Genomic DNA, 23,554 nt, shown 5'->3' with positions numbered 1-23,554 from the left:
TATAGACAAGAATTCCTAATATTTGAAAGCAAATTCAAGTGAAAACGCTCCCTAAAGTGCCCGGAGTTGTAAATATTATCAGTTTGCTGGTCATTTCACGGCTTTCCACTGGTAATGTCTTTGATTACAAACGGCAGGAAATGTAGGAAGAATCAATTTACTTTAATTTCAAGGGGTTCTTCCAACTTTTTAATCATTTCTGGAAACTCTAATTGCGTATTTTAAGAGTTTTACCACAACTAGAGAGTTTTCTTGCAAATATGTACTGGAACCGTCAGGATTTTAACAGAGTCATACAAAAGTCGCCAGAGTAATGCGGCCTCAATTGTAAACATAAGCAGTACAGTCCTCCCTTACAGGCTTTCTACACAAATTTTGAGCTGTATAAACAAGAATTCCTAATATTTGAAAGCAAATTCATGTGAAAACGCTCCCTAAAGTGCCCGGAGTTGTAAATATTATCAGTTTGATGGTCATTTCTCGGCTTTCCACTGGTAATGTCTGTGATTACAAACGGCAGGAAATGTAGGAAGAATCAATTTACTTTAATTTCAAGGGGTTCTTCCAACTTTTTAATCATTTCTGGAAACTCTAATTGCGTATTTTAAGAGTTTTACCACAACTAGAGAGTTTTCTTACTAATATGTACTGGAACCGTCAGGATTTTAACAGAGTCATACAAAAGTCGCCAGAGTAATGCGGCCTCAATTGTAAACATAAGCAGTACAGTCCTCACTTACAGGCTTTCTACACAAATTTTGAGCTGTATAAACAAGAATTCCTAATATTTGAAAGCAAATTCAAGTGAAAACGCTCGCTAAAGTGCCCGGAGTTGTAAATATTATCAGTTTGCTGGTCATTTCACGGCTTTCCACTGGTAATGTCTGTGATTACAAACGGCAGGAAATGTAGGAAGAATCAATTTACTTTAATTTCAAGGGGTTCTTCCAACTTTTTAATCATTTCTGGAAACTCTAATTGCGTATTTTAAGAGTTTTACCACAACCAGAGTGTTTTTTACAAATATGTACTGGAACCGGCAGGATTTTAACAGAGTCATACAAAAGTCGCCAGAGTAATGCGGCCTCAATTGTAAACATAAGCAGTACAGTCCTCACTTACAGGCTTTCTACACAAATTTTGAGCTGTATAAACAAGAATTCCTAATATTTGAAAGCAAATTCAAGTGAAAACGCTCCCTAAAGTGCCCGGAGTTGTAAATATTATCAGTTTGCTGGTCATTTCACGGCTTTCTACTGGTAATGTCTGTGATTACAAACGGCAGGAAATGTAGGAAGAATCTATTTACTTTAATTTCAAGGGGTTCTTCCAACTTTTTAATCATTTCTGGAAACTCTAATTGCGTATTTTAAGAGTTTACCACAACTAGAGAGTTTTCTTACTAATATGTACTGGAACTGTCAGGATTTTTACAGAGTCATACAAAAGTCGCCAGAGTAATGCGGCCTCAATTGTAAACATAAGCAGTACAGTCCCCACTTACAGGCTTTCTACACAAATTTTGAGCTGTATAAACAAGAATTCCTAATATTTGAAAGCAAATTCAAGTGAAAACGCTCCCTAAAGTGCCCGGAGTTGTAAATGTTATCAGTTTGCTGGTCATTTCACGGCTTTCCACTGGTAATGTCTGTGATTACAAACGGCAGGAAATGTAGGAAGAATCAATTTACTTTAATTTCAAGGGGTTCTTCCAACTTTTTAATCATTTCTGGAAACTCTAATTGCGTATTTTAAGAGTTTTACCACAACTAGAGAGTTTTCTTACAAATATGTACTGGAACCGTCAGGATTTTAACAGAGTCATACAAAAGTCGCCAGAGTAATGCGGCCTCAATTGTAAACATAAGCAGTACAGTCGTCACTTACAGGCTTTCTACACAAATTTTGAGCTGTATAAACAAGAATTCCTAATATTTGAAAGCAAATTCATGTGAAAACGCTCCCTAAAGTGCCCGGAGTTGTAAATGTTATCAGTTTGCTGGTCATTTCACGGCTTTCCACTGGTAATGTCTGTGATTACAAATGGCAGGAAATGTAGGAAGAATCAATTTACTTTAATTTCAAGGGGTTCTTCCAACTTTTTAATCATTTCTGGAAACTCTAATTGCGTATTTTAAGAGTTTTACCACAACTAGAGAGTTTTCTTACTAATATGTACTGGAACCGTCAGGATTTTAACAGAGTCATACAAAAGTCGCCAGAGTAATGCGGCCTCAATTGTAAACATAAGCAGTACAGTCCTCACTTACAGGCTTTCTACACAAATTTTGAGCTGTATAAACAAGAATTCCTAATATTTGAAAGCAAATTCAAGTGAAAACGCTCGCTAAAGTGCCCGGAGTTGTAAATATTATCAGTTTGCTGGTCATTTCACGGCTTTCCACTGGTAATGTCTGTGATTACAAACGGCAGGAAATGTAGGAAGAATCAATTTACTTTAATTTCAAGGGGTTCTTCCAAGTTTTTAATCATTTCTGGAAACTCTAATTGCGTATTTTAAGAGTTTTACCACAACCAGAGAGTTTTTTACAAATATGTACTGGAACCGTCAGGATTTTAACAGAGTCATACAAAAGTCGCCAGAGTAATGCGGCCTCAATTGTAAACATAAGCAGTACAGTCCTCACTTACAGGCTTTCTACACAAATTTTGAGCTGTATAAACAAGAATTCCTAATATTAGAAAGCAAATTCAAGTGAAAACGCTCCCTAAAGTGCCCGGAGTTGTAAATATTATCAGTTTGCTGGTCATTTCACGGCTTTCCACTGGTAATGTCTGTGATTACAAACGGCAGGAAATGTAGGAAGAATCTATTTACTTTAATTTCAAGGGGTTCTTCCAAGTTTTTAATCATTTCTGGAAACTCTAATTGCGTGTTTTAAGAGTTTTACCACAACTAGAGAGTTTTCTTACTAATATGTACTGGAACCGTCAGGATTTTAACAGAGTCATACAAAAGTCGCCAGAGTAATGGGGCCTCAATTGTAAACATACGCAGTTTAGACCTCACTTACAGGCTTTCTACACAAATTTTGAGCTGTATAAACAAGAATTCCTAATATTTGAAAGCAAATTCGAGTGAAAACGCTCGCTAAAGTGCCCGGAGTTGTAAATATTATCAGTTTGCTGGTCATTTCACGGCTTTCCACTGGTAATGTCTATGATTACAAACGGCAGGAAATGTAGGAAGAATCTATTTACTTTAATTTCAAGGGGTTCTTCCAAGTTTTTAATCATTTCTGGAAACTCTAATTGCGTATTTTAAGAGTTTTACCACAACTAGAGAGTTTTCTTACAAATATGTACTGGAACCGTCAGGATTTTAACAGAGTCATACAAAAGTCGCAAAAGTAATGCGGCCTCAATTGTAAACATAAGCAGTACAGTCCTCACTTACAGGCTTTCTACACAAATTTTGAGCTGTATAAACAAGAATTCCTAATATTTGAAAGCAAATTCAAGTGAAAATGCTCCCTAAAGTGCCCGGAGTTGTAAATATTATCAGTTTGCTGGTCATTTCATGGCTTTCCACTGGTAATGTCTGTGATTACAAACGGCAGGAAATGTAGGAAGAATCAATTTACTTTAATTTCAAGGGGTTCTTCCAACTTTTTAATCATTTCTGGAAACTCTAATTGCGTATTTTAAGAGTTTTACCACAACTAGAGAGTTTTCTTACTAATATGTACTGGAACCGTCAGGATTTTAACAGAGTCATACAAAAGTCGCCAGAGTAATGCGGCCTCAATTGTAAACATAAGCAGTACAGTCCTCACTTACAGGCTTTCTACACAAATTTTGAGCTGTATAAACAAGAATTCCTAATATTTGAAAGCAAATTCAAGTGAAAACGCTCGCTAAAGTGCCCGGAGTTGTAAATATTATCAGTTTGCTGGTCATTTCACGGCTTTCCACTGGTAATGTCTGTGATTACAAACGGCAGGAAATGTAGGAAGAATCAATTTACTTTAATTTCAAGGGGTTCTTCCAAGTTTTTAATCATTTCTGGAAACTCTAATTGCGTATTTTAAGAGTTTTACCACAACCAGAGAGTTTTTTACAAATATGTACTGGAACCGTCAGGATTTTAACAGAGTCATACAAAAGTCGCCAGAGTAATGCGGCCTCAATTGTAAACATAAGCAGTACAGTCCTCACTTACAGGATTTCTACACAAATTTTGAGCTGTATAAACAAGAATTCCTAATATTGGAAAGCAAATTCAAGTGAAAACGCTCCCTAAAGTGCCCGGAGTTGTAAATATTATCAGTTTGCTGGTCATTTCACGGCTTTCCACTGGTAATGTCTGTGATTACAAACGGCAGGAAATGTAGGAAGAATCTATTTACTTTAATTTCAAGGGGTTCTTCCAAGTTTTTAATCATTTCTGGAAACTCTAATTGCGTGTTTTAAGAGTTTTACCACAACTAGAGAGTTTTCTTACTAATATGTACTGGAACCGTCAGGATTTTAACAGAGTCATACAAAAGTCGCCAGAGTAATGGGGCCTCAATTGTAAACATACGCAGTTTAGACCTCACTTACAGGCTTTCTACACAAATTTTGAGCTGTATAAACAAGAATTCCTAATATTTGAAAGCAAATTCGAGTGAAAACGCTCGCTAAAGTGCCCGGAGTTGTAAATATTATCAGTTTGCTGGTCATTTCACGGCTTTCCACTGGTAATGTCTATGATTACAAACGGCAGGAAATGTAGGAAGAATCTATTTACTTTAATTTCAAGGGGTTCTTCCAAGTTTTTAATCATTTCTGGAAACTCTAATTGCGTATTTTAAGAGTTTTACCACAACTAGAGAGTTTTCTTACAAATATGTACTGGAACCGTCAGGATTTTAACAGAGTCATACAAAAGTCGCCAGAGTAATGCGGCCTCAATTGTAAACATAAGCAGTACAGTCCTCACTTACAGGCTTTCTACACAAATTTTGAGCTGTATAAACAAGAATTCCTAATATTTGAAAGCAAATTCAAGTGAAAACGCTCCCTAAAGTGCCCGGAGTTGTAAATATTATCAGTTTGCTGGTCATTTCAAGGCTTTCCACTGGTAATGTCTGTGATTACAAACGGCAGGAAATGTAGGAAGAATCAATTTACTTTAATTTCAAGGGGTTCTTCCAACTTTTTAATCATTTCTGGAAACTCTAATTGCGTATTTTAAGAGTTTTACCACAACTAGAGAGTTTTCTTACTAATATGTACTGGAACCGTCAGGATTTTAACAGAGTCATACAAAAGTCGCCAGAGTAATGCGGCCTCAATTGTAAACATAAGCAGTACAGTCCTCACTTACAGGCTTTCTACACAAATTTTGAGCTGTATAAACAAGAATTCCTAATATTAGAAAGCAAATTCAAGTGAAAACGCTCCCTAAAGTGCCCGGAGTTGTAAATATTATCAGTTTGCTGGTCATTTCACGGCTTTCCACTGGTAATGTCTGTGATTACAAACGGCAGGAAATGTAGGAAGAATCAATTTACTCTAATTTCAAGGGGTTCTTCCAAGTTTTTAATCATTTCTGGAAACTCTAATTGCGTGTTTTAAGAGTTTTACCACAACTAGAGAGTTTTCTTACTAATATGTACTGGAACCGTCAGGATTTTAACAGAGTCATACAAAAGTCGCCAGAGTAATGGGGCCTCAATTGTAAACATACGCAGTTTAGACCTCACTTACAAGCTTTCTACACAAATTTTGAGCTGTATAAACAAGAATTCCTAATATTTGAAAGCGAATTCGAGTGAAAACGCTCGCTAAAGTGCCCGGAGTTGTAAATATTATCAGTTTGCTGGTCATTTCACGGCTTTCCACTGGTAATGTCTATGATTACAAACGGCAGGAAATGTAGGAAGAATCTATTTACTTTAATTTCAAGGGGTTCTTCCAAGTTTTTAATCATTTCTGGAAACTCTAATTGCGTATTTTAAGAGTTTTACCACAACTAGAGAGTTTTCTTACAAATATGTACTGGAACCGTCAGGATTTTAACAGAGTCATACAAAAGTCGCCAGAGTAATGCGGCCTCAATTGTAAACATAAGCAGTACAGTCCTCACTTACAGGCTTTCTACACAAATTTTGAGCTGTATAAACAAGAATTCCTAATATTTGAAAGCAAATTCAAGTGAAAATGCTCCCTAAAGTGCCCGGAGTTGTAAATATTATCAGTTTGCTGGTCATTTCATGGCTTTCCACTGGTAATGTCTGTGATTACAAACGGCAGGAAATGTAGGAAGAATCAATTTACTTTAATTTCAAGGGGTTCTTCCAACTTTTTAATCATTTCTGGAAACTCTACTTGCGTATTTTAAGAGTTTTACCACAACTAGAGAGTTTTCTTACTAATATGTACTGGAACCGTCAGGATTTTAACAGAGTCATACAAAAGTCGCCAGAGTAATGCGGCCTCAATTGTAAACATAAGCAGTACAGTCCTCACTTACAGGCTTTCTACACAAATTTTGAGCTGTATAAACAAGAATTCCTAATATTTGAAAGCAAATTCAAGTGAAAACGCTCGCTAAAGTGCCCGGAGTTGTAAATATTATCAGTTTGCTGGTCATTTCACGGCTTTCCACTGGTAATGTCTGTGATTACAAACGGCAGGAAATGTAGGAAGAATCAATTTACTTTAATTTCAAGGGGTTCTTCCAAGTTTTTAATCATTTCTGGAAACTCTAATTGCGTATTTTAAGAGTTTTACCACAACCAGAGAGTTTTTTACAAATATGTACTGGAACCGTCAGGATTTTAACAGAGTCATACAAAAGTCGCCAGAGTAATGCGGCCTCAATTGTAAACATAAGCAGTACAGTCCTCACTTACAGGCTTTCTACACAAATTTTGAGCTGTATAAACAAGAATTCCTAATATTGGAAAGCAAATTCAAGTGAAAACGCTCCCTAAAGTGCCCGGAGTTGTAAATATTATCAGTTTGCTGGTCATTTCACGGCTTTCCACTGGTAATGTCTGTGATTACAAACGGCAGGAAATGTAGGAAGAATCTATTTACTTTAATTTCAAGGGGTTCTTCCAAGTTTTTAATCATTTCTGGAAACTCTAATTGCGTGTTTTAAGAGTTTTACCACAACTAGAGAGTTTTCTTACTAATATGTACTGGAACCGTCAGGATTTTAACAGAGTCATACAAAAGTCGCCAGAGTAATGGGGCCTCAATTGTAAACATACGCAGTTTAGACCTCACTTACAGGCTTTCTACACAAATTTTGAGCTGTATAAACAAGAATTCCTAATATTTGAAAGCAAATTCGAGTGAAAACGCTCGCTAAAGTGCCCGGAGTTGTAAATATTATCAGTTTGCTGGTCATTTCACGGCTTTCCACTGGTAATGTCTATGATTACAAACGGCAGGAAATGTAGGAAGAATCTATTTACTTTAATTTCAAGGGGTTCTTCCAAGTTTTTAATCATTTCTGGAAACTCTAATTGCGTATTTTAAGAGTTTTACCACAACTAGAGAGTTTTCTTACAAATATGTACTGGAACCGTCAGGATTTTAACAGAGTCATACAAAAGTCGCCAGAGTAATGCGGCCTCAATTGTAAACATAAGCAGTACAGTCCTCACTTACAGGCTTTCTACACAAATTTTGAGCTGTATAAACAAGAATTCCTAATATTTGAAAGCAAATTCAAGTGAAAACGCTCCCTAAAGTGCCCGGAGTTGTAAATATTATCAGTTTGCTGGTCATTTCAAGGCTTTCCACTGGTAATGTCTGTGATTACAAACGGCAGGAAATGTAGGAAGAATCAATTTACTTAAATTTCAAGGGGTTCTTCCAACTTTTTAATCATTTCTGGAAACTCTAATTGCGTATTTTAAGAGTTTTACCACAACTAGAGAGTTTTCATACTAATATGTACTGGAACCGTCAGGATTTTAACAGAGTCATACAAAAGTCGCCAGAGTAATGCGGCCTCAATTGTAAACATAAGCAGTACAGTCCTCACTTACAGGCTTTCTACACAAATTTTGAGCTGTATAAACAAGAATTCCTAATATTTGAAAGCAAATTCAAGTGAAAACGCTCGCTAAAGTGCCCGGAGTTGTAAATATTATCAGTTTGCTGGTCATTTCACGGCTTTCCACTGGTAATGTCTGTGATTACAAACGGCAGGAAATGTAGGAAGAATCAATTTACTTTAATTTCAAGGGGTTCTTCCAACTTTTTAATCATTTCTGGAAACTCTAATTGCGTATTTTAAGAGTTTTACCACAACCAGAGAGTTTTTTACAAATATGTACTGGAACCGGCAGGATTTTAACAGAGTCATACAAAAGTCGCCAGAGTAATGCGGCCTCAATTGTAAACATAAGCAGTACAGTCCTCACTTACAGGCTTTCTACACAAATTTTGAGCTGTATAAACAAGAATTCCTAATATTTGAAAGCAAATTCAAGTGAAAACGCTCGCTAAAGTGCCCGGAGTTGTAAATATTATCAGTTTGCTGGTCATTTCACGGCTTTCCACTGGTAATGTCTGTGATTACAAACGGCAGGAAATGTAGGAAGAATCAATTTACTTTAATTTCAAGGGGTTCTTCCAACTTTTTAATCATTTCTGGAAACTCTAATTGCGTATTTTAAGAGTTTTACCACAACCAGAGAGTTTTTTACAAATATGTACTGGAACCGGCAGGATTTTAACAGAGTCATACAAAAGTCGCCAGAGTAATGCAGCCTCAATTGTAAACATAAGCAGTACAGTCCTCACTTACAGGCTTTCTACACAAATTTTGAGCTGTATAAACAAGAATTCCTAATATTTGAAAGCAAATTCAAGTGAAAACGCTCGCTAAAGTGCCCGGAGTTGTAAATATTATCAGTTTGCTGGTCATTTCACGGCTTTCCACTGGTAATGTCTGTGATTACAAACGGCAGGAAATGTAGGAAGAATCAATTTACTTTAATTTCAAGGGGTTCTTCCAACTTTTTAATCATTTCTGGAAACTCTAATTGCGTATTTTAAGAGTTTTACCACAACCAGAGAGTTTTTTACAAATATGTACTGGAACCGGCAGGATTTTAACAGAGTCATACAAAAGTCGCCAGAGTAATGCGGCCTCAATTGTAAACATAAGCAGTACAGTCCTCACTTACAGGCTTTCTACACAAATTTTGAGCTGTATAAACAAGAATTCCTAATATTTGAAAGCAAATTCAACTGAAAACGCTCCCTAAAGTGCCCGGAGTTGTAAATATTATCAGTTTGCTGGTCATTTCACGGCTTTCTACTGGTAATGTCTGTGATTACAAACGGCAGGAAATGTAGGAAGAATCTATTTACTTTAATTTCAAGGGGTTCTTCCAACTTTTTAATCATTTCTGGAAACTCTAATTGCGTATTTTAAGAGTTTACCACAACTAGAGAGTTTTCTTACTAATATGTACTGGAACTGTCAGGATTTTAACAGAGTCATACAAAAGTCGCCAGAGTAATGCGGCCTCAATTGTAAACATAAGCAGTACAGTCCCCACTTACAGGCTTTCTACACAAATTTTTAGCTGTATAAACAAGAATTCCTAATATTTGAAAGCAAATTCAAGTGAAAACGCTCCCTAAAGTGCCCGGAGTTGTAAATGTTATCAGTTTGCTGGTCATTTCACGGCTTTCCACTGGTAATGTCTGTGATTACAAACGGCAGGAAATGTAGGAAGAATCAATTTACTTTAATTTCAAGGGGTTCTTCCAACTTTTTAATCATTTCTGGAAACTCTAATTGCGTATTTTAAGAGTTTTACCACAACTAGAGAGTTTTCTTACAAATATGTACTGGAACCGTCAGGATTTTAACAGAGTCATACAAAAGTCGCCAGAGTAATGCGGCCTCAATTGTAAACATAAGCAGTACAGTCGTCACTTACAGGCTTTCTACACAAATTTTGAGCTGTATAAACAAGAATTCCTAATATTTGAAAGCAAATTCATGTGAAAACGCTCCCTAAAGTGTCCGGAGTTGTAAATGTTATCAGTTTGCTGGTCATTTCACGGCTTTCCACTGGTAATGTCTGTGATTACAAATGGCAGGAAATGTAGGAAGAATCAATTTACTTTAATTTCAAGGGGTTCTTCCAACTTTTTAATCATTTCTGGAAAATCTAATTGCGTATTTTAAGAGTTTTACCACAACTAGAGAGTTTTCTTACTAATATGTACTGGAACCGTCAGGATTTTAACAGAGTCATACAAAAGTCGCCAGAGTAATGCGGCCTCAATTGTAAACATAAGCAGTACAGTCCTCACTTACAGGCTTTCTACACAAATTTTGAGCTGTATAAACAAGAATTCCTAATATTTGAAAGCAAATTCAAGTGAAAACGCTCCCTAAAGTGCCCGGAGTTGTAAATATTATCAGTTTGCTGGTCATTTCACGGCTTTCCACTGGTAATGTCTGTGATTACAAACGGCAGGAAATGTAGGAAGAATCAATTTACTTTAATTTCAAGGGGTTCTTCCAAGTTTTTAATCATTTCTGGAAACTCTAATTGCGTATTTTAAGAGTTTTACCACAACCAGAGAGTTTTTTACAAATATGTACTGGAACCGTCAGGATTTTAACAGAGTCATACAAAAGTCGCCAGAGTAATGCGGCCTCAATTGTAAACATAAGCAGTACAGTCCTCACTTACAGGCTTTCTACACAAATTTTGAGCTGTATAAACAAGAATTCCTAATATTAGAAAGCAAATTCAAGTGAAAACGCTCCCTAAAGTGCCCGGAGTTGTAAATATTATCAGTTTGCTGGTCATTTCACGGCTTTCCACTGGTAATGTCTGTGATTACAAACGGCAGGAAATGTAGGAAGAATCTATTTACTTTAATTTCAAGGGGTTCTTCCAAGTTTTTAATCATTTCTGGAAACTCTAATTGCGTGTTTTAAGAGTTTTACCACAACTAGAGAGTTTTCTTACTAATATGTACTGGAACCGTCAGGATTTTAACAGAGTCATACAAAAGTCGCCAGAGTAATGGGGCCTCAATTGTAAACATACGCAGTTTAGACCTCACTTACTGGCTTTCTACACAAATTTTGAGCTGTATAAACAAGAATTCCTAATATTTGAAAGCGAATTCGAGTGAAAACGCTCGCTAAAGTGCCCGGAGTTGTAAATATTATCAGTTTGCTGGTCATTTCACGGCTTTCCACTGGTAATGTCTATGATTACAAACGGCAGGAAATGTAGGAAGAATCTATTTACTTTAATTTCAAGGGGTTCTTCCAAGTTTTTAATCATTTCTGGAAACTCTAATTGCGTATTTTAAGAGTTTTACCACAACTAGAGAGTTTTCTTACAAATATGTACTGGAACCGTCAGGATTTTAACAGAGTCATACAAAAGTCGCCAGAGTAATGCGGCCTCAATTGTAAACATAAGCAGTACAGTCCTCACTTACAGGCTTTCTACACAAATTTTGAGCTGTATAAACAAGAATTCCTAATATTTGAAAGCAAATTCAAGTGAAAATGCTCCCTAAAGTGCCCGGAGTTGTAAATATTATCAGTTTGCTGGTCATTTCATGGCTTTCCACTGGTAATGTCTGTGATTACAAACGGCAGGAAATGTAGGAAGAATCAATTTACTTTAATTTCAAGGGGTTCTTCCAACTTTTTAATCATTTCTGGAAACTCTAATTGCGTATTTTAAGAGTTTTACCACAACTAGAGAGTTTTCTTACTAATATGTACTGGAACCGTCAGGATTTTAACAGAGTCATACAAAAGTCGCCAGAGTAATGCGGCCTCAATTGTAAACCTAAGCAGTACAGTCCTCACTTACAGGCTTTCTACACAAATTTTGAGCTGTATAAACAAGAATTCCTAATATTTGAAAGCAAATTCGAGTGAAAACGCTCGCTAAAGTGCCCAGAGTTGTAAATATTATCAGTTTGCTGGTCATTTCACGGCTTTCCACTGGTAATGTCTATGATTACAAACGGCAGGAAATGTAGGAAGAATCTATTTACTTTAATTTCAAGGGGTTCTTCCAAGTTTTTAATCATTTCTGGAAACTCTAATTGCGTATTTTAAGAGTTTTACCACAACTAGAGAGTTTTCTTACAAATATGTACTGGAACCGTCAGGATTTTAACAGAGTCATACAAAAGTCGCCAGAGTAATGCGGCCTCAATTGTAAACATAAGCAGTACAGTCCTCACTTACAGGCTTTCTACACAAATTTTGAGCTGTATAAACAAGAATTCCTAATATTTGAAAGCAAATTCAAGTGAAAATGCTCCCTAAAGTGCCCGGAGTTGTAAATATTATCAGTTTGCTGGTCATTTCATGGCTTTCCACTGGTAATGTCTGTGATTACAAACGGCAGGAAATGTAGGAAGAATCAATTTACTTTAATTTCAAGGGGTTCTTCCAACTTTTTAATCATTTCTGGAAACTCTAATTGCGTATTTTAAGAGTTTTACCACAACTAGAGAGTTTTCTTACTAATATGTACTGGAACCGTCAGGATTTTAACAGAGTCATACAAAAGTCGCCAGAGTAATGCGGCCTCAATTGTAAACATAAGCAGTACAGTCGTCACTTACAGGCTTTCTACACAAATTTTGAGCTGTATAAACAAGAATTCCTAATATTTGAAAGCAAATTCAAGTGAAAACGCTCCCTAAAGTGCCCGGAGTTGTAAATATTATCAGTTTGCTGGTCATTTCAAGGCTTTCCACTGGTAATGTCTGTGATTACAAACGGCAGGAAATGTAGGAAGAATCAATTTACTTAAATTTCAAGGGGTTCTTCCAACTTTTTAATCATTTCTGGAAACTCTAATTGCGTATTTTAAGAGTTTTACCACAACTAGAGAGTTTTCTTACTAATATGTACTGGAACCGTCAGGATTTTAACAGAGTCATACAAAAGTCGCCAGAGTAATGCGGCCTCAATTGTAAACATAAGCAGTACAGTCCTCACTTACAGGCTTTCTACACAAATTTTGAGCTGTATAAACAAGAATTCCTAATATTTGAAAGCAAATTCAAGTGAAAACGCTCGCTAAAGTGCCCGGAGTTGTAAATATTATCAGTTTGCTGGTCATTTCACGGCTTTCCACTGGTAATGTCTGTGATTACAAACGGCAGGAAATGTAGGAAGAATCTATTTACTTTAATTTCAAGGGGTTCTTCCAACTTTTTAATCATTTCTGGAAACTCTAATTGCGTATTTTAAGAGTTTTACCACAACCAGAGAGTTTTTTACAAATATGTACTGGAACCGGCAGGATTTTAACAGAGTCATACAAAAGTCGCCAGAGTAATGCGGCCTCAATTGTAAACATAAGCAGTACAGTCCTCACTTACAGGCTTTCTACACAAATTTTGAGCTGTATAAACAAGAATTCCTAATATTTGAAAGCAAATTCAAGTGAAAACGCTCGCTAAAGTGCCCGGAGTTGTAAATATTATCAGTTTGCTGGTCATTTCACGGCTTTCCACTGGTAATGTCTGTGATTACAAACGGCAGGAAATGTAGGAAGAATCAATTTACTTTAATTTCAAGGGGTTCTTCCAACTTTTTAATCATTTCTGGAAACTCTAATTGCGTATTTTAAGAGTTTTACCACAACCAGAGAGTTTTTTACAAATATGTACTGGAACCGGCAGGATTTTAACAGAGTCATACAAAAGTCGCCAGAGTAATGCAGCCTCAATTGTAAACATAAGCAGTACAGTCCTCACTTACAGGCTTTCTACACAAATTTTGAGCTGTATAAACAAGAATTCCTAATATTTGAAAGCAAATTCAAGTGAAAACGCTCGCTAAAGTGCCCGGAGTTGTAAATATTATCAGTTTGCTGGTCATTTCACGGCTTTCCACTGGTAATGTCTGTGATTACAAACGGCAGGAAATGTAGGAAGAATCAATTTACTTTAATTTCAAGGGGTTCTTCCAACTTTTTAATCATTTCTGGAAACTCTAATTGCGTATTTTAAGAGTTTTACCAAAACCAGAGAGTTTTTTACAAATATGTACTGGAACCGGCAGGATTTTAACAGAGTCATACAAAAGTCGCCAGAGTAATGCGGCCTCAATTGTAAACATAAGCAGTACAGTCCTCACTTACAGGCTTTCTACACAAATTTTGAGCTGTATAAACAAGAATTCCTAATATTTGAAAGCAAATTCAAGTGAAAACGCTCGCTAAAGTGCCCGGAGTTGTAAATATTATCAGTTTGCTGGTCATTTCACGGCTTTCTACTGGTAATGTCTGTGATTACAAACGGCAGGAAATGTAGGAAGAATCTATTTACTTTAATTTCAAGGGGTTCTTCCAACTTTTTAATCATTTCTGGAAACTCTAATTGCGTATTTTAAGAGTTTACCACAACTAGAGAGTTTTCTTACTAATATGTACTGGAACTGTCAGTATTTTAACAGAGTCATACAAAAGTCGCCAGAGTAATGCGGCCTCAATTGTAAACATAAGCAGTACAGTCCCCACTTACAGGCTTTCTACACAAATTTTTAGCTGTATAAACAAGAATTCCTAATATTTGAAAGCAAATTCAAGTGAAAACGCTCCCTAAAGTGCCCGGAGTTGTAAATGTTATCAGTTTGCTGGTCATTTCACGGCTTTCCACTGGTAATGTCTGTGATTACAAACGGCAGGAAATGTAGGAAGAATCAATTTACTTTAATTTCAAGGGGTTCTTCCAACTTTTTAATCATTTCTGGAAACTCTAATTGTGTATTTTAAGAGTTTTACCACAACTAGAGAGTTTTCTTACAAATATGTACTGGAACCGTCAGGATTTTAACAGAGTCATACAAAAGTCGCCAGAGTAATGCGGCCTCAATTGTAAACATAAGCAGTACAGTCGTCACTTACAGGCTTTCTACACAAATTTTGAGCTGTATAAACAAGAATTCCTAATATTTGAAAGCAAATTCATGTGAAAACGCTCCCTAAAGTGTCCGGAGTTGTAAATGTTATCAGTTTGCTGGTCATTTCACGGCTTTCCACTGGTAATGTCTGTGATTACAAATGGCAGGAAATGTAGGAAGAATCAATTTACTTTAATTTCAAGGGGTTCTTCCAACTTTTTAATCATTTCTGGAAAATCTAATTGCGTATTTTAAGAGTTTTACCACAACTAGAGAGTTTTCTTACTAATATGTACTGGAACCGTCAGGATTTTAACAGAGTCATACAAAAGTCGCCAGAGTAATGCGGCCTCAATTGTAAACATAAGCAGTACAGTCCTCACTTACAGGCTTTCTACACAAATTTTGAGCTGTATAAACAAGAATTCCTAATATTTGAAAGCAAATTCAAGTGAAAACGCTCCCTAAAGTGCCCGGAGTTGTAAATATTATCAGTTTGCTGGTCATTTCACGGCTTTCCACTGGTAATGTCTGTGATTACAAACGGCAGGAAATGTAGGAAGAATCAATTTACTTTAATTTCAAGGGGTTCTTCCAAGTTTTTAATCATTTCTGGAAACTCTAATTGCGTATTTTAAGAGTTTTACCACAACCAGAGAGTTTTTTACAAATATGTACTGGAACCGTCAGGATTTTAACAGAGTCATACAAAAGTCGCCAGAGTAATGCGGCCTCAATTGTAAACATAAGCAGTACAGTCCTCACTTACAGGCTTTCTACACAAATTTTGAGCTGTATAAACAAGAATTCCTAATATTAGAAAGCAAATTCAAGTGAAAACGCTCCCTAAAGTGCCCGGAGTTGTAAATATTATCAGTTTGCTGGTCATTTCACGGCTTTCCACTGGTAATGTCTGTGATTACAAATGGCAGGAAATGTAGGAAGAATCTATTTACTTTAATTTCAAGGGGTTCTTCCAAGTTTTTAATCATTTCTGGAAACTCTAATTGCGTGTTTTAAGAGTTTTACCACAACTAGAGAGTTTTCTTACTAATATGTACTGGAACCGTCAGGATTTTAACAGAGTCATACAAAAGTCGCCAGAGTAATGGGGCTTCAATTGTAAACATACGCAGTTTAGACCTCACTTACTGGCTTTCTACACAAATTTTGAGCTGTATAAACAAGAATTCCTAATATTTGAAAGCGAATTCGAGTGAAAACGCTCGCTAAAGTGCCCGGAGTTGTAAATATTATCAGTTTGCTGGTCATTTCACGGCTTTCCACTGGTAATGTCTATGATTACAAACGGCAGGAAATGTAGGAAGAATCTATTTACTTTAATTTCAAGGGGTTCTTCCAAGTTTTTAATCATTTCTGGAAACTCTAATTGCGTATTTTAAGAGTTTTACCACAACTAGAGAGTTTTCTTACAAATATGTACTGGAACCGTCAGGATTTTAACAGAGTCATACAAAAGTCGCCAGAGTAATGCGGCCTCAATTGTAAACATAAGCAGTACAGTCCTCACTTACAGGCTTTCTACACAAATTTTGAGCTGTATAAACAAGAATTCCTAATATTTGAAAGCAAATTCAAGTGAAAATGCTCCCTAAAGTGCCCGGAGTTGTAAATATTATCAGTTTGCTGGTCATTTCATGGCTTTCCACTGGTAATGTCTGTGATTACAAACGGCAGGAAATGTAGGAAGAATCAATTTACTTTAATTTCAAGGGGTTCTTCCAACTTTTTAATCATTTCTGGAAACTCTAATTGCGTATTTTAAGAGTTTTACCACAACTAGAGAGTTTTCTTACTAATATGTACTGGAACCGTCAGGATTTTAACAGAGTCATACAAAAGTCGCCAGAGTAATGCGGCCTCAATTGTAAACCTAAGCAGTACAGTCCTCACTTACAGGCTTTCTACACAAATTTTGAGCTGTATAAACAAGAATTCCTAATATTTGAAAGCAAATTCGAGTGAAAACGCTCGCTAAAGTGCCCGGAGTTGTAAATATTATCAGTTTGCTGGTCATTTCACGGCTTTCCACTGGTAATGTCTATGATTACAAACGGCAGGAAATGTAGGAAGAATCTATTTACTTTAATTTCAAGGGGTTCTTCCAAGTTTTTAATCATTTCTGGAAACTCTAATTGCGTATTTTAAGAGTTTTACCACAACTAGAGAGTTTTCTTACAAATATGTACTGGAACCGTCAGGATTTTAACAGAGTCATACAAAAGTCGCCAGAGTAATGCGGCCTCAATTGTAAACATAAGCAGTACAGTCCTCACTTACAGGCTTTCTACACAAATTTTGAGCTGTATAAACAAGAATTCCTAATATTGGAAAGCAAATTCAAGTGAAAATGCTCCCTAAAGTGCCCGGAGTTGTAAATATTATCAGTTTGCTGGTCATTTCATGGCTTTCCACTGGTAATGTCTGTGATTACAAACGGCAGGAAATGTAGGAAGAATCAATTTACTTTAATTTCAAGGGGTTCTTCCAACTTTTTAATCATTTCTGGAAACTCTAATTGCGTATTTTAAGAGTTTTACCACAACTAGAGAGTTTTCTTACTAATATGTACTGGAACCGTCAGGATTTTAACAGAGTCATACAAAAGTCGCCAGAGTAATGCGGCCTCAATTGTAAACATAAGCAGTACAGTCGTCACTTACAGGCTTTCTACACAAATTTTGAGCTGTATAAACAAGAATTCCTAATATTTGAAAGCAAATTCAAGTGAAAACGCTCCCTAAAGTGCCCGGAGTTGTAAATATTATCAGTTTGCTGGTCATTTCAAGGCTTTCCACTGGTAATGTCTGTGATTACAAACGGCAGGAAATGTAGGAAGAATCAATTTACTTTAATTTCAAGGGGTTCTTCCAACTTTTTAATCATTTCTGGAAACTCTAATTGCGTATTTTAAGAGTTTTACCACAACTAGAGAGTTTTCTTACTAATATGTACTGGAACCGTCAGGATTTTAACAGAGTCATACAAAAGTCGCCAGAGTAATGCGGCCTCAATTGTAAACATAAGCAGTACAGTCCTCACTTACAGGCTTTCTACACAAATTTTGAGCTGTATAAACAAGAATTCCTAATATTTGAAAGCAAATTCAAGTGAAAACGCTCGCTAAAGTGCCCGGAGTTGTAAATATTATCAGTTTGCTGGTCATTTCACGGCTTTCCACTGGTAATGTCTGTGATTACAAACGGCAGGAAATGTAGGAAGAATCAATTTACTTTAATTTCAAGGGGTTCTTCCAACTTTTTAATCATTTCTGGAAACTCTAATTGCGTATTTTAAGAGTTTTACCACAACCAGAGAGTTTTTTACAAATATGTACTGGAACCGGCAGGATTTTGACAGAGTCATACAAAAGTCGCCAGAGTAATGCGGCCTCAATTGTAAACATAAGCAGTACAGTCCTCACTTACAGGCTTTCTACACAAATTTTGAGCTGTATAAACAAGAATTCCTAATATTTGAAAGCAAATTCAAGTGAAAACGCTCGCTAAAGTGCCCGGAGTTGTAAATATTATCAGTTTGCTGGTCATTTCACGGCTTTCCACTGGTAATGTCTGTGATTACAAACGGCAGGAAATGTAGGAAGAATCAATTTACTTTAATTTCAAGGGGTTCTTCCAACTTTTTAATCATTTCTGGAAACTCTAATTGCGTATTTTAAGAGTTTTACCACAACCAGAGAGTTTTTTACAAATATGTACTGGAACCGGCAGGATTTTAACAGAGTCATACAAAAGTCGCCAGAGTAATGCGGCCTCAATTGTAAACATAAGCAGTACAGTCCTCACTTACAGGCTTTCTACACAAATTTTGAGCTGTATAAACAAGAATTCCTAATATTTGAAAGCAAATTCAAGTGAAAACGCTCGCTAAAGTGCCCGGAGTTGTAAATATTATCAGTTTGCTGGTCATTTCACGGCTTTCTACTGGTAATGTCTGTGATTACAAACGGCAGGAAATGTAGGAAGAATCTATTTACTTTAATTTCAAGGGGTTCTTCCAACTTTTTAATCATTTCTGGAAACTCTAATTGCGTATTTTAAGAGTTTACCACAACTAGAGAGTTTTCTTACTAATATGTACTGGAACTGTCAGTATTTTAACAGAGTCATACAAAAGTCGCCAGAGTAATGCGGCCTCAATTGTAAACATAAGCAGTACAGTCCCCACTTACAGGCTTTCTACACAAATTTTTAGCTGTATAAACAAGAATTCCTAATATTTGAAAGCAAATTCAAGTGAAAACGCTCCCTAAAGTGCCCGGAGTTGTAAATGTTATCAGTTTGCTGGTCATTTCACGGCTTTCCACTGGTAATGTCTGTGATTACAAACGGCAGGAAATGTAGGAAGAATCAATTTACTTTAATTTCAAGGGGTTCTTCCAACTTTTTAATCATTTCTGGAAACTCTAATTGTGTATTTTAAGAGTTTTACCACAACTAGAGAGTTTTCTTACAAATATGTACTGGAACCGTCAGGATTTTAACAGAGTCATACAAAAGTCGCCAGAGTAATGCGGCCTCAATTGTAAACATAAGCAGTACAGTCGTCACTTACAGGCTTTCTACACAAATTTTGAGCTGTATAAACAAGAATTCCTAATATTTGAAAGCAAATTCATGTGAAAACGCTCCCTAAAGTGTCCGGAGTTGTAAATGTTATCAGTTTGCTGGTCATTTCACGGCTTTCCACTGGTAATGTCTGTGATTACAAATGGCAGGAAATGTAGGAAGAATCAATTTACTTTAATTTCAAGGGGTTCTTCCAACTTTTTAATCATTTCTGGAAAATCTAATTGCGTATTTTAAGAGTTTTACCACAACTAGAGAGTTTTCTTACTAATATGTACTGGAACCGTCAGGATTTTAACAGAGTCATACAAAAGTCGCCAGAGTAATGCGGCCTCAATTGTAAACATAAGCAGTACAGTCCTCACTTACAGGCTTTCTACACAAATTTTGAGCTGTATAAACAAGAATTCCTAATATTTGAAAGCAAATTCAAGTGAAAACGCTCCCTAAAGTGCCCGGAGTTGTAAATATTATCAGTTTGCTGGTCATTTCACGGCTTTCCACTGGTAATGTCTGTGATTACAAACGGCAGGAAATGTAGGAAGAATCAATTTACTTTAATTTCAAGGGGTTCTTCCAAGTTTTTAATCATTTCTGGAAACTCTAATTGCGTATTTTAAGAGTTTTACCACAACCAGAGAGTTTTTTACAAATATGTACTGGAACCGTCAGGATTTTAACAGAGTCATACAAAAGTCGCCAGAGTAATGCGGCCTCAATTGTAAACATAAGCAGTACAGTCCTCACTTACAGGCTTTCTACACAAATTTTGAGCTGTATAAACAAGAATTCCTAATATTAGAAAGCAAATTCAAGTGAAAACGCTCCCTAAAGTGCCCGGAGTTGTAAATATTATCAGTTTGCTGGTCATTTCACGGCTTTCCACTGGTAATGTCTGTGATTACAAATGGCAGGAAATGTAGGAAGAATCTATTTACTTTAATTTCAAGGGGTTCTTCCAAGTTTTTAATCATTTCTGGAAACTCTAATTGCGTGTTTTAAGAGTTTTACCACAACTAGAGAGTTTTCTTACTAATATGTACTGGAACCGTCAGGATTTTAACAGAGTCATACAAAAGTCGCCAGAGTAATGGGGCTTCAATTGTAAACATACGCAGTTTAGACCTCACTTACTGGCTTTCTACACAAATTTTGAGCTGTATAAACAAGAATTCCTAATATTTGAAAGCGAATTCGAGTGAAAACGCTCGCTAAAGTGCCCGGAGTTGTAAATATTATCAGTTTGCTGGTCATTTCACGGCTTTCCACTGGTAATGTCTATGATTACAAACGGCAGGAAATGTAGGAAGAATCTATTTACTTTAATTTCAAGGGGTTCTTCCAAGTTTTTAATCATTTCTGGAAACTCTAATTGCGTATTTTAAGAGTTTTACCACAACTAGAGAGTTTTCTTACAAATATGTACTGGAACCGTCAGGATTTTAACAGAGTCATACAAAAGTCGCCAGAGTAATGCGGCCTCAATTGTAAACATAAGCAGTACAGTCCTCACTTACAGGCTTTCTACACAAATTTTGAGCTGTATAAACAAGAATTCCTAATATTTGAAAGCAAATTCAAGTGAAAATGCTCCCTAAAGTGCCCGGAGTTGTAAATATTATCAGTTTGCTGGTCATTTCATGGCTTTCCACTGGTAATGTCTGTGATTACAAACGGCAGGAAATGTAGGAAGAATCAATTTACTTTAATTTCAAGGGGTTCTTCCAACTTTTTAATCATTTCTGGAAACTCTAATTGCGTATTTTAAGAGTTTTACCACAACTAGAGAGTTTTCTTACTAATATGTACTGGAACCGTCAGGATTTTAACAGAGTCATACAAAAGTCGCCAGAGTAATGCGGCCTCAATTGTAAACCTAAGCAGTACAGTCCTCACTTACAGGCTTTCTACACAAATTTTGAGCTGTATAAACAAGAATTCCTAATATTTGAAAGCAAATTCGAGTGAAAACGCTCGCTAAAGTGCCCGGAGTTGTAAATATTATCAGTTTGCTGGTCATTTCACGGCTTTCCACTGGTAATGTCTATGATTACAAACGGCAGGAAATGTAGGAAGAATCTATTTACTTTAATTTCAAGGGGTTCTTCCAAGTTTTTAATCATTTCTGGAAACTCTAATTGCGTATTTTAAGAGTTTTACCACAACTAGAGAGTTTTCTTACAAATATGTACTGGAACCGTCAGGATTTTAACAGAGTCATACAAAAGTCGCCAGAGTAATGCGGCCTCAATTGTAAACATAAGCAGTACAGTCCTCACTTACAGGCTTTCTACACAAATTTTGAGCTGTATAAACAAGAATTCCTAATATTGGAAAGCAAATTCAAGTGAAAATGCTCCCTAAAGTGCCCGGAGTTGTAAATATTATCAGTTTGCTGGTCATTTCATGGCTTTCCACTGGTAATGTCTGTGATTACAAACGGCAGGAAATGTAGGAAGAATCAATTTACTTTAATTTCAAGGGGTTCTTCCAACTTTTTAATCATTTCTGGAAACTCTAATTGCGTATTTTAAGAGTTTTACCACAACTAGAGAGTTTTCTTACTAATATGTACTGGAACCGTCAGGATTTTAACAGAGTCATACAAAAGTCGCCAGAGTAATGCGGCCTCAATTGTAAACATAAGCAGTACAGTCGTCACTTACAGGCTTTCTACACAAATTTTGAGCTGTATAAACAAGAATTCCTAATATTTGAAAGCAAATTCAAGTGAAAACGCTCCCTAAAGTGCCCGGAGTTGTAAATATTATCAGTTTGCTGGTCATTTCAAGGCTTTCCACTGGTAATGTCTGTGATTACAAACGGCAGGAAATGTAGGAAGAATCAATTTACTTTAATTTCAAGGGGTTCTTCCAACTTTTTAATCATTTCTGGAAACTCTAATTGCGTATTTTAAGAGTTTTACCACAACTAGAGAGTTTTCTTACTAATATGTACTGGAACCGTCAGGATTTTAACAGAGTCATACAAAAGTCGCCAGAGTAATGCGGCCTCAATTGTAAACATAAGCAGTACAGTCCTCACTTACAGGCTTTCTACACAAATTTTGAGCTGTATAAACAAGAATTCCTAATATTTGAAAGCAAATTCAAGTGAAAACGCTCGCTAAAGTGCCCGGAGTTGTAAATATTATCAGTTTGCTGGTCATTTCACGGCTTTCCACTGGTAATGTCTGTGATTACAAACGGCAGGAAATGTAGGAAGAATCAATTTACTTTAATTTCAAGGGGTTCTTCCAACTTTTTAATCATTTCTGGAAACTCTAATTGCGTATTTTAAGAGTTTTACCACAACCAGAGAGTTTTTTACAAATATGTACTGGAACCGGCAGGATTTTGACAGAGTCATACAAAAGTCGCCAGAGTAATGCGGCCTCAATTGTAAACATAAGCAGTACAGTCCTCACTTACAGGCTTTCTACACAAATTTTGAGCTGTATAAACAAGAATTCCTAATATTTGAAAGCAAATTCAAGTGAAAACGCTCGCTAAAGTGCCCGGAGTTGTAAATATTATCAGTTTGCTGGTCATTTCACGGCTTTCCACTGGTAATGTCTGTGATTACAAACGGCAGGAAATGTAGGAAGAATCAATTTACTTTAATTTCAAGGGGTTCTTCCAACTTTTTAATCATTTCTGGAAACTCTAATTGCGTATTTTAAGAGTTTTACCACAACCAGAGAGTTTTTTACAAATATGTACTGGAACCGGCAGGATTTTAACAGAGTCATACAAAAGTCGCCAGAGTAATGCGGCCTCAATTGTAAACATAAGCAGTACAGTCCTCACTTACAGGCTTTCTACACAAATTTTGAGCTGTATAAACAAGAATTCCTAATATTTGAAAGCAAATTCAAGTGAAAACGCTCGCTAAAGTGCCCGGAGTTGTAAATATTATCAGTTTGCTGGTCATTTCACGGCTTTCCACTGGTAATGTCTGTGATTACAAACGGCAGGAAATGTAGGAAGAATCAATTTACTTTAATTTCAAGGGGTTCTTCCAACTTTTTAATCATTTCTGGAAACTCTAA

This window comes from Myotis nattereri (genome assembly GCF_964212035.1).
Source record: "Myotis nattereri genome assembly, chromosome: 14".
Taxonomy (NCBI): domain Eukaryota; kingdom Metazoa; phylum Chordata; class Mammalia; order Chiroptera; family Vespertilionidae; genus Myotis; species Myotis nattereri.
The sequence above is the reverse complement of the archived record's forward strand: the minus strand, read 5'-3'. Positions refer to the sequence as shown.